The sequence below is a fragment of the Ammospiza nelsoni genome, chromosome 3, assembly GCF_027579445.1.
Source record: "Ammospiza nelsoni isolate bAmmNel1 chromosome 3, bAmmNel1.pri, whole genome shotgun sequence".
Lineage (NCBI taxonomy): Eukaryota > Metazoa > Chordata > Aves > Passeriformes > Passerellidae > Ammospiza > Ammospiza nelsoni.
The window spans coordinates 64,058,880-64,072,638 of NC_080635.1; the positions used below are offsets into that span (position 1 = coordinate 64,058,880).

At 39.7% G+C, this 13,759-nt stretch overlaps 1 protein-coding gene across 3 annotated transcripts in view; it reads right to left on the minus strand.

The window, feature by feature from the left end:
* The window catches only part of PKIB (cAMP-dependent protein kinase inhibitor beta), a 53,264-nt gene that overhangs the window by 20,955 nt on the left and 18,550 nt on the right, over positions 1 to 13,759 (minus strand). The gene's annotated exons all lie outside the window — the stretch shown is intronic.

The following is a 13,759-nucleotide window of genomic DNA, read 5'->3' on the forward strand; positions in this document are numbered from 1 at the left end:
AGCATGAGCTACAGAAGAGAGCCACTGCTCAAGCTGTGCCAGCAGCTCCACATTCCACTGTCTCCACAAAAATAACTTGCCATCACATAACTACAAGAGAAGTAAATTGCCACTGGAAAAGCCTCTCTGCTTGTAAAAATCAGAAAGGCTGCAGCAATTTGAAGCCACACACATCTTGTCAGCCATGTACGTCAACAGGGCAAAAAAAGAGGGAAAGAAACAATCAAGAAAAATTAACTTCTTGGTTGAGGAAATGATTCAATGTTCTGCACTAAGTCAAGGTTGCTCCTATCTGACATTTTTCAAGGGTCACCTACAAATGGGGGGGGCTGAGGGGGTTTATTTACCACGGAATAGGTTTCTTCCAGCACAGAAGACCCAAGCTGAATAAAACTCACCTGCTGTAAATCTAATCAATCTCACAGGAGTTATGTTTCTCTAGATATGCACTGGGGCAACTGAGATAGGGATTTTACCACAAATTGTTCATATCAGCTGATTACTTATTTACTAAGTGAAAAATGGATATTTCAGTGGATATCAGTGGACACAAAATTAGGTAGCAGAAACAGAAAATAATTTGCCTACATACAGATTCCTTTTCTCTGCAACATCATCTCTATTTGAAATATTTGACCTAGACAGGAAAAAAAGGTTGAAAAAGGAAACAATTTGTTTAAATGGCTATTTATTTAGCCTTCAAACAACTTATGTATTAATTTGGGTACAATATGAAACCACACTAGAGTCTACACCAATGTATTTGACAATTTAGCTCTTGGCAAGTATAACCTTTTCTTCTCCAGATTCTCTTTTGGATGAACATTCTTTTCACTGCACTTTCATGTTGAGAAATAATGTAATCACTTCATGCAACACTGTACAAACTTTGTGGAGGGCTCAGAGAACTCCTGCCTGTTTCACAGCTGCTAGTTACAAAAATGCTGCTCCAGAAAGTTATTAGAATATTAACAAAGGTCAGCATTTTGAAGTAGATATGGGTACACCCCAGAGATATTACTGGATTTCAAAATACTTCCAAATAAGTTGTGCTACTTTTCAGCTTCCACCTCAACATTTCTGCCACAGCAGCTAATACACTAAAGAGAGCATAAATGTACAGGAAAACCACAATCTTGCCTGAAGCTTTTAGCACTCTGTAAAATTAGTTTACTTCTTGTGCATATCAGCTATGCCTATTTTATTAGTTTTGCTCAATTAACACCATCCAGAAGAAAATTCAGTGATGTACCTTTCTTTGGCCACCAGTTACAAAATATGCTCCATTTATTTTAGAATAGTTGGCAAGGCAAAGCAAGAATGGGTTTATAATTAAGAACCAGGATCTGGAGAGAGTAATGTGAATACAGGGAGACAGAAAATGTTATCAGAGTCACACTACGTGTTCTACAGAGGCAGAAAGAAGGTACGTCCTTGATACCATGCTGATGCTCACACACAGCCCAGCTGGGGTAATGCAATGGCAACAGCACCATTAGCCCTTTTCCCAAACTGTTGTCATCCTTCCATTCCCCTCCCTTCAGTAATTCATGCCTGCTATAAGCAGGGAAACATCAAATTGTGAATGTTATCTCAAGCTAAAATGCTGCCTTGTTCCAAATCTGTTGCTCACCTGAAGACCAAACCCCTTGCTTTTACTACATTACTGGACAAATTGTTAGTACAGTCAGTGCTTTGAACCACAGGCTTAGCCCAAAATGCTCTCTTTGCACACATGCCCTTTCAAACCTGACATTTTGTGTATTGATTTTGGCTGCTTTATAGGTACCTAAGTGCTGAGGAGAGGCAGAAAACACCATGCACATACAAAAGGTCTGCTGATAGGTTCTCTCTATTCTACTTTGAAGAACAAAAGCACATATATTACACATCTTTGCAGCTCTTTAGGGATTCTACCAGCTAAAGGATAGATTTTTCTGAACAGTTACTGCAGCTTCCAAAACTGTGACTTAGAAACCAAACTTTCACACTTTGAAGTTTAGGAAGTGGTTTGGTGCCAGATAAAATAATGATCTAAGAGCTTCCTAATATGCAGCAGAACACTTTAAGGAAAGTTTGCCCATTACATATGCAAGGACAGGTTATTTGCTGTAAACCCAGATGAACTTTGTTGGTCTTGCAGCATTGAGTACATTCAGAGACTCCCAAACAACATACTTGGGTTGTGTAAAGTCCACTCTGCCACGTCATCATTTATGAAATCGCTTTTGCATTTCAAGAAATTTATTTTTCAGGTATTACTTCTGAGACTCTTACTTGCTGACTTTTTCTACAATAAGAAGTTCTATTTATTAATTTGTTAACATATGGACAAAGTATTCTGAACTTGAATTTAGTGCATTTGAGAAGTTTAGTTAAGTCTTTTTAAAGGCCAAATTTTTGAAATTTTTGACGAAATCAAAATTAGACCATGAAACATTAATGGATTGATGAATGCTCTTAGGTTTATGAGACACATATAAAGGCATTTCAGCTTATTTGTAACATGCATTTATTTTGTATTATTAGATGTGGACATTCCTACGCTGATGTCTGAGGAGATACATCATCCAATTTTGTTTATTTCTGAATACTCTTGCCATAGCCATTAAGGTGAGATAACTAGGGATGAAAAGAAGTTCTCTGAATTTCATTGGATATGAAATTGTTTAGGGTTATCCTAAAACTAATAAACCCAGACCTTTGTCTAAAGCGAATAAAGGAGGAGCTAAGCCCAGTGCAAGTAGTCATTTGCAAAGTGAAACCTTTTGTGGACTGCTGTGATGAAGGCCCACTACTGTCCCTGTAACTGATAGTGCCTTTTTTTCTCATTTCACACACCACAATTCTTCACAGCATCTGGGGGTGGACTTTCTACATTCTTAAGCCAAGAACATGTCTATGTATGAGAGGTGCTGTGTCACCTTTGCTTGAGGTAGCAGATCTGCTAAGTACAGAGAAGCCAAACTGCAGAACTGGATGCCAACGTTTTTTCTCCCAAGCTGGATGCTTCAGAAAATTACTTCAGTCTACAAATTTCATATATGAAGGAAGAGCCACCTGGAACTAACCATCAGGTAACACCTAGGAGAAGGGCCCGCCTAGGGATCCCACTCATCACAGACTTTGCCTTGCTCTGGTTGCCAGGCAGCACCTGCATCTACTCACTGCTCGCTTCAGCTGATAAAGAAATCATCACCTCTGCAATGACTCCTTCAAAGCACCAGGCATGGTTCATTCTTCCTTTCGAAAACATGCACAGAGGAATACCTTGGGATTTGAAGAAAAACTGCCTAGAGCTGTTGTCTCCCAGGCAAATGCTTTGATCCCCAGGGAAGAAATTAAGTTGAGCAACAGCACTTTCCACTGTGCAGAAGTATTGTAACTGAAATTCTATTTTTTGGATGTCAACTCCAGTTTTGCTCTAGTCTTCACACTTCAACCACTAAGGCAATGCTTTTATTGAGTGAAAAAAACCCCATGTCACAAAATTTGGGGGTCAGGACTGGCATTTGTCAGGCCACCACTTGAAATACAAAGGAAAAATATTATTCTTGTAACCTAAAGAAACCTGCTTCTGTAATTTATGCAGTGACTATTTCTTATACAAGAAGAGTCCTTGGAACCAAACATTCATAACTTCCACTTTTCCAGCTGAGTACTGTAGTAACTGTGCTTGTTTTCTCCCCACAAGCCATGAATTCTTACCTGTCCTTTTCTCCAATTAGCTCCTAGCTAAAAACTGGAAGCTAAAAACTGTCTAAAGCACAGAGCTTTTAGAAAGGGTTAAACCAAACATGAGCAAAACCAAAACAAAATCAAACCAAAACACTGTATATTTATTTAAGTAAGACTTGACACTAATAACATTGGCTATGCAGCAAGGAACTGCTGAATGTTTCTCCGAAGGAATATTTTTCTTGTATTGCCAACATTACATTACCAAAATACTGACAAAGGACTAAAAAGGACCGCAACAAGACACTGTTCTCTTGGGGACAAGAGTGACAAAGCATCTTATGACATTTACATGCTTCTTGCAACTGGAAGTAAATGAGATTAATCACAATACAGACCTACTGATCTGATGACAGGACAGTTGTAATTGCCTCTCTTTGCATGCTATGTTGACTCACCACACCTAATAGTTTGTTTTTCTAATCTCCCTGGGGGAAAGATTGTTAGAATTTGTCCCTGCCAATGAGGAGTGACCACATCTATAAAGAAAGTAACCGCATTATAAGAAAGTTGAAGAGTCAATTGCCAATTCTTTATATTATGTGCATGTACCAAACTCAAACAGTGATTATTCACACTGGAGAGAGAGTTATTTGACAGTTTTAATACAAGTATACTCAGGAAAAAAACCCTATGCCTCTTGCCAGCCTTTGGTAAAGTTTAAGTGCATGGCATACATTAGTTTCTAACTCTAGTTTCTGAGGAACACTGGAGTTAGAATTCTGAAAATACTAAAGGAGGTCAGTGTAAGCTGTTAGACACACACAGTTCCAGAGATAAAGAGACCACAAACACGTCCAAAATAAGCAGAAGTTATTTATGCCATTATTTTAGACCCTCTGGGCATCAATTTTTGTGTTTGTCATGTGACTCCTACAGTCACCCCAATTGCCAAACAATGACAAGCTGCACCAAGTTAAAGAGCTGGACCATCACACAGTGAGGCCTGAACTGATGACAACACATCTTTCATCACACGTCATAAAATGCCCTTTCTTTTGCTCCCCTCACCAAATAGAAAGTTGTTTTGCCAAAGTTCTGAAAAGCCTTGCTTACATGGCTTTTTTGGAGAGAAGTTTTCAGACACATCTCAAGTTAATAACTGAATTTGAAGTTAATAAATTCTGCAATTGCTAAGGAAAACAATGAGGACCAATTTTAAACGTGGCATAACTGGATGAAATGAAGTGACTTTTGACAGGCAAAGTTATCATTCCACCTCTCTGTCAACCCAAGGCCCTGTGTTTTCTGGGAGAGACTCTTTGTTCTCCTTATTGTAAGCCAATCTTGCAATTTTCCTCTTCAAAGTAACATTTTTAGAGAAAAATGCAATACCAAGCACCCAACAGTGGCCAAAAAAAGTGTTCTTGTAATATACTTCAACACAATTTTAGAAACTCTACACTCATTAATCCACATAAGAAATTTGACCTTGCAGTCTCTTCAATTCTAGGAAAGAAAATAAATTCTGGAATTTTCCTAACATTATTTCAGATTTATTATTAAGTCATTATTTCAGACTACTCATAGGCACACTTTGGATGATGTCTTTGTATCTGCCCATTCTATATGAATTGTGACTCTGCTGCTGAAGAAAAGCATGAGCTTGCTGAGCTCTTCTCAAAGTCAGCTGAGGAGGAGAAGGGAACAAGTAATATAATTAGGAAAAGTACAAAGTAGTTCAACTTTATTCTGTTTAGTCTTCTGAAAAAGAGCTCTGCATATAAAAATGAATTAGGGTCACTGCTTCTGGGGCAACTAAAAAAAACCTATTTAAATCAAAGCAAGGAATCCTGCTTGACTTTGCTGAAGACTTTCTGAACAGATGGGGTGCATGAGACATGAAGAAAGGTCTGGGAGGAAGCAGACTCTGGTGGCTTCTCAGAGGCTACAATCCACTGATGCTTGCTTCAGAATTTCAACACCCATAAATTTAGGAATACACTAAAATGTCTGCATCCTGAAAAAATAGAAAAGAACAATCAACTCTTTCATGGTGAAAACAAGTTAACAAAACAGAGTTCTTCTGTTCAGATGGGAGTAAATGGATGAGGCAGTCAGGTAGAAACAGTAGCTTAAACTTCAGCATTGGTCATAACCATCTTCTTCTCCAAGCACATTTACAAGGCCACAGGGACAGGCTGGCATAGGTTTGAACCCTGGCACAGAATCAGTAAAGGTGTTGACTGGGTGTGAAACATGTTTTACACTTTTCTCATGCAAGAAGTCATTCAGTCTCTTGCCAATGACACCTGGTTTTGATGTATGTGGTTTAATTTTTTTTTTCCCATCTGTCTTTTTGCCTAAATGAACATGTATCCACTGTCTTTGGCTCATTTCCTGCTCCTGCTCCCAGAAATTCCTCCACTTTATTTTGGACCCTGAATACAAGTTATTTGAACTTGCTTGAGGCTGGAACTCTAGACAGTATTATTTATTCATTTGCTGAAGCAGAAAAACCCCTTCATTTTTGAGATACTAAAATACCTCAGCTAAGTGTTGGTTGGAATTCTGTTCTGCCTTCCTGCTAATTACTGCTATGGCTTCTTGCCAGCCACCATTTTGAAAAGTCAAGTAGCAGCTTCCAGATGAACAGCAATGTGAAAGACAGCAAAGAATCATTCTAAATAAAATATATGGCAGCATGAAAGGAAAGCAAACATTTTCTTGCTGAGACAGCTGCCTAAAAGTCCTGGCTAAGCAACTCTCTTATGAAGACAAGGCAGGGTTTTGTCCACATCTCAAAACCAACACACTTTTCATCATGTCACCAAGGTTCTCTTGTGAAGAACAGCAGTGTTACTCTGCATTGCGTGTAGGTCTCTGAGAGCAGGACAGGAGGAGGTGACTGCGAAAGAGCCAGAAGCAGAGGATGTATCAAGGCTGAAAACTCACTGTTATAAAATCATAGAATAATTCAGGTTGGGAAAGACCTCAGGAGGTCATCTACTCCCACTTCCTACTTAAAGCAGAGTCAATAACTAATTCAGATCACATTTATCAGGGATTTGTCCTTTCAGCTATTGAATATTTTCAAGGATAGAAACTCCACAACCTCTTGTGCCAGGGTTTCACTGTCATCATGAAGAAAAGGCTCCTTCTTAGCTCAGGTTTACTGTGGGCAACGCACAGAGCAAGGTAAGATGGTTACAGTTATAAAGAGTTTTCAGGTTGAGCTGCTCAACCCAACAGGTGTGAAAAAGATGGGGAACTATCCACTGATACAGCAGGAATCTGTATTCTAAGAGTCTCCATGTTTTGGAAACTGGGCACGGTGACAGATTTCCAGTTTGGCTGTGAGACATACAGAACAGAGCATGTGGTACTCCAAATCAGGCAACAAAAATCAGCTTTTTTTATTCTCAATAGGGCTGGCACTGAGTCCGGTTTCCAGACGGTTTTCTTGTTGCATGTTTCTGTTGCTTAGAGGAACACAGCAAAAGCAGAAGGGGAAGCGCTTCCCCACAAAGAAAGAAGGAATCAGAGAAACAGAAGTAAAAACATGAAGAATGAGTCAATAATTAGTAAGTTACATCACCTTCCGTGTCACTTTTCTCCACTAAGGAACCAGCCATGGAAGCTCTCACTTTTATGCCAAACAATTCAGTGTTTGATTGTGCTGTCTGTTGTAGCTTTGGCTGGCATTTTCCAGTCTTATTTACACAGTTAGATGCAAAGCAACCCATTATAATGCTTGTTATTTATTAATAAATGTAGTGTTTGAAAGGACAGATGCTCTTGTTTACCATCCCCTCAGATACCAGTCAGTCTTCATATCATGCTCTACCTTATGCAAAGTCTGACTTCTTTTGTTCTTTATCTGCTTTTGATATTTAATTATTCAAACTGCTCGATGACTGCATTAGGGTCTGGTTTAGTTGTTTCTATATTTGGAAACTTTCCTTACAGCTCACCGATTGCACATTCATTTATTAATCTAATTAAAAGCCAATGGGAAATTTCAGTTTAAGAATTTGAACATTGGAGAAGCTGTGGCTGCTAAAAGATGCCCAACACAGCTGCAGGGCACATACTTAATACAGTGGGGACATGATAAAATTGACCTAGAGGACTGCTAATTACACTCACCTTCAACTCTGTGTAGGTTTTCCATTTATGTGTGGTATTAAAGCCCACTTAATACCTAGCAAAAGACATCTCAAATACAAGAGAGGAAAATGTAAAATCAATAAACTGAAGCATACTATACAATCAAATGCCATTTGAAATCCAAGTTGCAGCACAACACACCATTGTAGCGCACAGCTCCGGTACACATGAGCACTCGATTGCATGTCCAGTTTTCATAGCTGCATCCTTGAAACAATTTCTTTAGCACTCTGTACAACTGGGGCCATAAATACTTATTTCATCTTATTTTATAATTTTGTCTTCCAAAATAGCATTTGGAGGCTTAAGAGAGACTACCAGGACACAGAAGGTCCAAATGGTCAATTTCTGTTCTTAACTCTGCAGAGTACTGAGTTCTGCTGATGTCTACAATTCTCTGCCTCTGCTGGGGAGAGGTAAAAGCTGTTTAGCAACTTAAAGGATCGAGCCCTATTAAATTAAAGAAATGTGAAAGAATTAATCAGAAAGGTTTATTTAATGGGGGAAATTTTTTTTTCTAAGAGTTTTTCCTGCCATCTGATCTCATGCAACAGACTCAGTCATTCTTGTAGGGCTCTTTTGCTGCTGTGGTCTTGAACCCAGGCCCTCTGAGACCAACAGAGCAAAGATACAGCCAGTTATAAAAAACATGGTTCCCAGGATACCATCCTGCCTAAGGGCATCCATAGGAATATGAGCCTGGGACTTTTGGCTGCTGCTGAGAAGCAGTAGCTGGGATACAGAGAAATTGGGGCATGATGCACAATAGCCTCTAACTCTACTGCACTTTTGGCCTTTGCCTCTTGACCTTCAACCCATCCTAATAATTTCCTCACTCTTTACCAACTTTTCTCTTTACCTTCCATCTTACCGATGCAGAATTCAAGATAATAAATAAGCATTGCAATCTTACTACTTTTTTGTGTCAACTACAACTTACTTGGCTTGAAGCAGAAATGCAGATTGTGGCAGGCAAAATGGAAACTACCTTTGCACAGACATAAGCAGTGTATGGAAAGAGGAGCACCTCTGTCCCTGATCCTGCAGAACCTAAGGAAGAAATGAAGCACTGCTGCCAGCTGCACTGGTAAAAAGGCAAATGAGTGTTTGCAGCATAAGGACCCATGCAATACAAGGGTAAGCAAGCAGCATTTTGAAGGGTAATTCAATTTTAACCCCTGGTCAGAGATTTGCCACAGGCAGAGAAGGCACTTCAGGCTTGCCACTGTCTGGAGTACAGCCACACAGACGCCAGTGTGTCAGTAAAACACCTGTTTTTCACGTGCCATAGCAGACGGCAGACACAAGCAGAGCCACATAGACACAGCAGAGCTCCAACCAGCTTTATCTCCTGGCCTGAGACCAGAAAGAGCCACAGACTCAAATGGGGCTGGGGAGGAAGTGTGGTGAAAATAATTTAATCTTTCCCATTATATTGTAGGGCCTATTGTACTTGTTGGTCTCATGTAAAAGGGAGAGAGGAAAGAAATCTCCCCCAAACATCAGTATACAATCCTCTCTGGCTTGCAGTCACAAATCAGCAAATTCAGAGGCAGACTGTGTCTGAGCAAGGCTACAGCTTATTTCCGTGCAGGTTATCACAGTGCACACAGGATTTTTAAAGCACAATTATAGCCTCTGACAGCCTGCCTAAAGGAGTGGAGTGGTCACCATGGTAACACCTGCAGCACATGGCAGTGAACACCTGATACCAATCAATCTTGAAAACATCTTTTTAAAGAAACAGCCTCCCGGAAAACTGCAGATGGAGATTTCTTTCTGAAACTATGAAGATGCTCTCTTATAACAAAAATTGAAGTTTTACCTTACCATCTTTTCATCTGACTCTCCTTCCATACAATCCTATCCTGTATAAGTTTATGAAAGTGATAAAAAATAAAAAAGGCAATGGTGCTGTGTTGAGAAGAGTAACAAACATTGAAGTACAGCTGACATGTAAATGATACTTTGCATTTTTCCCCTAGAGCCTGAATTGTGGTTTCTGAGAATACAGCCATGCTCTGGTTGCTAAAACAAAATAGAAATATGCCTACTGTAGTGCCCCCCCACCTTCCCAGGACTACAGATTTCCCTCAAATGTTTAAAACCCCCAGAAATGCCATCAGTTTCTTTCTCCCTTTTTGCTTTCTAAATCCACAACTCAATTTCATTGATTAGAGTTGTAGTCCTTCGTGGGGGTACAAGAAGAACAATATGTTTAAGGAAGTGATGTTTGCACTCACTTTGGTACTGTGGGTTTCTGAAGCACATTCTGCTCTCCAGACACATCCAGCAGCCAAAGAGCAGATATAGTTGCTAAAAGTCTTTGTGGGTTTTTTTGGCAGGTTGTTTTTTTTATTCAGCTCAGTTCCAGCCCAACAGCCTTTGGGCTCTCTGTGCTGTGACTGCTCTTCTACCTCTTTCAACTCTCTGACACCTCCTCTTACCCCAGTAAGGACAAATAATCACAGAAAATACCTCATGCACAAAGCTCAACAGCCTCAGCAGTATTTACAACACAGTCTTGTTTAATTATATCTCAAGTTATTGCTACTTTCATTATTTGAAACTCTGCTTCTTAATTTTCCTATGAAAAAGACTTTCTTTTTCAGATGGTTTCCATCTTTGTCATCTTCCATTTCCTCTACATTCACTTTTTCAAGTAATTCTGAGCTGTAATAATCCATTCTGACAGTGCCTCTCTGTGACTGAGTAAGATTTCAGAACAGAAGAGGCACTGAAACTGCAAATACCATTGACTGACAAAAGCTGGATATCCAACTGCTGTAGAACTGATAACAAATATGCACAGAAACTCTCTGAGCATCCTGGAGATGCGTGGAAAAACCACATGAGTCCAAGGAGGTAACAAGACATGCTTTCATAGGCTCACCGAAGTCACTAGAACAGAGCCCCCTCTGCCATGCCCTCCTCACTGCTGAGCAACCACAGCAGATTTTGTGCACAGGAACTGCTGCCACAGGGGCTTGAGCTCATGTCTACACTGCACACAAAAGCTGATTAGGAAAATGCTTCCAAAACTTATTTCCAGAGACTTCTGCTTAACTCATCAGATGGCCACTTAGAAAAAAGATGTGACTATTGCTGTTCAAGAAGACTGCTATCAGGATTTTTCTGAGAAAGAAAGTGTAGTAACTGGGTGGGTATGATATATATATATATATATATATATATATGTCACTTTGCATATATCCAACTGAAAGATCAAATTGTACTTGTTTAGCTCAGGTAGGTATAAAAAAATCCAATTGTCTCCCATTTTAGTATAATATTGGCCTCTACCTACAGGTGTGTTTCAGGAGAAAAGCAAGGCATGTTGCTTTGATGCGAGAAAAATAAAGGGAATTGATGATATGTAAAATTTGTGGCAGTTGTTCTCAGCCCTCAATATGTTATGCAAATAATTCCCAGCAGCTGTACCAGGTATTTTTACTGTCTGTGATGTTCTACGAGTCAGCACTAGCTGCCATGCAGTCTTGTTATGCATGAGGAAGTCCAGCTCTAAATCTGCTTTCATAGTGTGGAAGTTGCATTTATTCAGTGTGGTTCTGACGTTTGTAAATGGCATTTCTGCTCAACAGGGCAACAGATTCCAGCAGTAGAAATACAAAGCTCCAAAACCAAAATGAAGATGTCCTTAACAGTGTACTGGGTTTTAATCTGTGGCAGGGCCCAATTACGTTTTTCAACCTGCACATAATCAATGACAGAAGAGACCCATTGATTCCACTGATTTTGGCTGGGATCAGACACCATACTTCAATTATGCCCAGTATCTTTTGCAAAGGTAAGTGGCAAGGGAATATCAGGCAACTGCAAGAGAGCTGTTGAGAAAGCTCTTATGGCTTCCTGTGCTTTATCAGCCTGTGAAACAGCACTCAAAACCTGCCCTTCCCAAATCCATGGTTTAAAGATAACAACACAATCCACACAGTGAAACAAATGCACACACAAATGCAGTCTACCCTCGCTCTTGAAGAGCACTGTCGTCAATAACTAATTAACTACCCACTTCTGCCTGGAAACTGAACCTTATACTTGCCACAAAATGATGATTCATTTGTTTCCCATATCCATTTATAAATGAAGGGTCAGCACAAAAAAATAGCAGTGAGGGTCAAAACTGCCATGAATATTTTCATTACCTTCTCTATCAGGTCTACATATGCTTTTGCTGACAGGAAGATCAGAAATCTTTCACCTCTATGCAGCCAACTCATCAGTGATGTACGAGCTGTCAGTACTGGAAGTTTTGAAATATATGCTAAACTGATGCTTTCTGATAAGGCTGCTACTATGCTTATGTGTATGAACTTCAAATACCAGATTCCAGACAGTGGACATGGCATCTGCCTTTTAGGCTGGGGCTCATTTTTAGAGCTCCCTTATGAATACAATATTTGTGTAGGCACATCTACACTGGGAGTCTTTTTTATCCCCTTGCTGCTGTGCAGTAACAATAAATAAATAGTTATTTATACAAGTACAAACACAAACCCACTAGATTTAATTATATATTTTCCTTTTGCATTTGTGCAAGAAAGCAGTGAAAAGATAATTTCATAAAAATTTGGGCCATAAAGAGAAAACAGGAAAAGAACAGCAGACCTTTCCAGCAAAACAAGTCACACAGTCTGCCTTTCAAGTTTCCCTGTCAGATTCAGACTTCCATTCCTGGCACCTATGGTAAAAGGTTTTTTTCCCCAGTCCAGTTACAATTTCTGAGTCTCAGTACTATCACTCAGACACATCTGATGTTTTTTTTTCTCCTCCTTTCAGTGTCTCAAAAAGCAAAAGGCAAAGATAAAGCCTGGATTCTCTGACAGGGTTTTTCTTCACACTGTGATTAATGAGGTTAATGTGCTTTATTGAATTTTCACTCGAAAACATCAAAAACCAACATCCTCTGAAGCAGTGTGGAAGAAAAGCACAAATTCACCTCCTTGCTGCGGGCAGCATGGCCTTAAATTGCTTAAAAAGGCTCAAAAACATTTGGAGACAGACGGTCTGCACTACTCCTTGTATTTCCCTATGAAGTCCTTTAGACATAAACCATTGACCAAGCCAGGGACTAAGATTGGATTCAGCTGCACCAACACTCCAGTAGGAATTTAGAAATCAAAGGGGTCCTCTTAGCAACCCATGACTCATTGGGATCATCTGCCTTACCTTTTAGATCTTGATCACTTTTCATCCTTGCTCTCAACATAAATCTTCTAAAATTTGGTTCTAATCCAAGTTTGCTCTGTATGCTTTGTCTGTATAGCCACTCATAGAATGAACCTTGCCACTGAATTTTGTCAAGATGCACCTTCTCAAATTCAGATTAAACCAGATGCTGCTATTACCTTTGGCAGTGATTCCTTAAGTGACCTAAACCACTCATCTGTGACAGCCTCCTAAGAGACAATTCATGCTAACTGTTGCCTCATTCAGCCTTCAGTTGAGTTTCCATCTGTGTTAGGAGCAGCCTCCTAAGTGCTAACCTCTGTTAAGAGGCATTTTATACCACTTGTTGAGAGGCACAAGATTGCTGGCTGAACTGAGCTCCACTGCAGGGGAGGGACCAAACTTCAGCCTACACACAAACTCTTCTCCTTCACGGTTCCTCCTTCCATCCTTCCTCCTGCAATTACAACATCTTATAGGCTGTAAGAGGCAAACTTGCTCTTTCTTCTGCAATACACAAATATGGTACCAATTTAGACTGTGTACTGTTTAATTGTATTGATCTGGACCACTGTTTCCCCACTTCAGTGTGGTGCCCAGTCTCTAGAGGCTCTGAAGTAAAAAAAAGGTGCCTACGTTAAAGAAATAAAGATGTGATGTTAAGGTGGATTTAATAATTTATCCAACTCACACTTATGTCAGTGGGAACATTTCCATGATC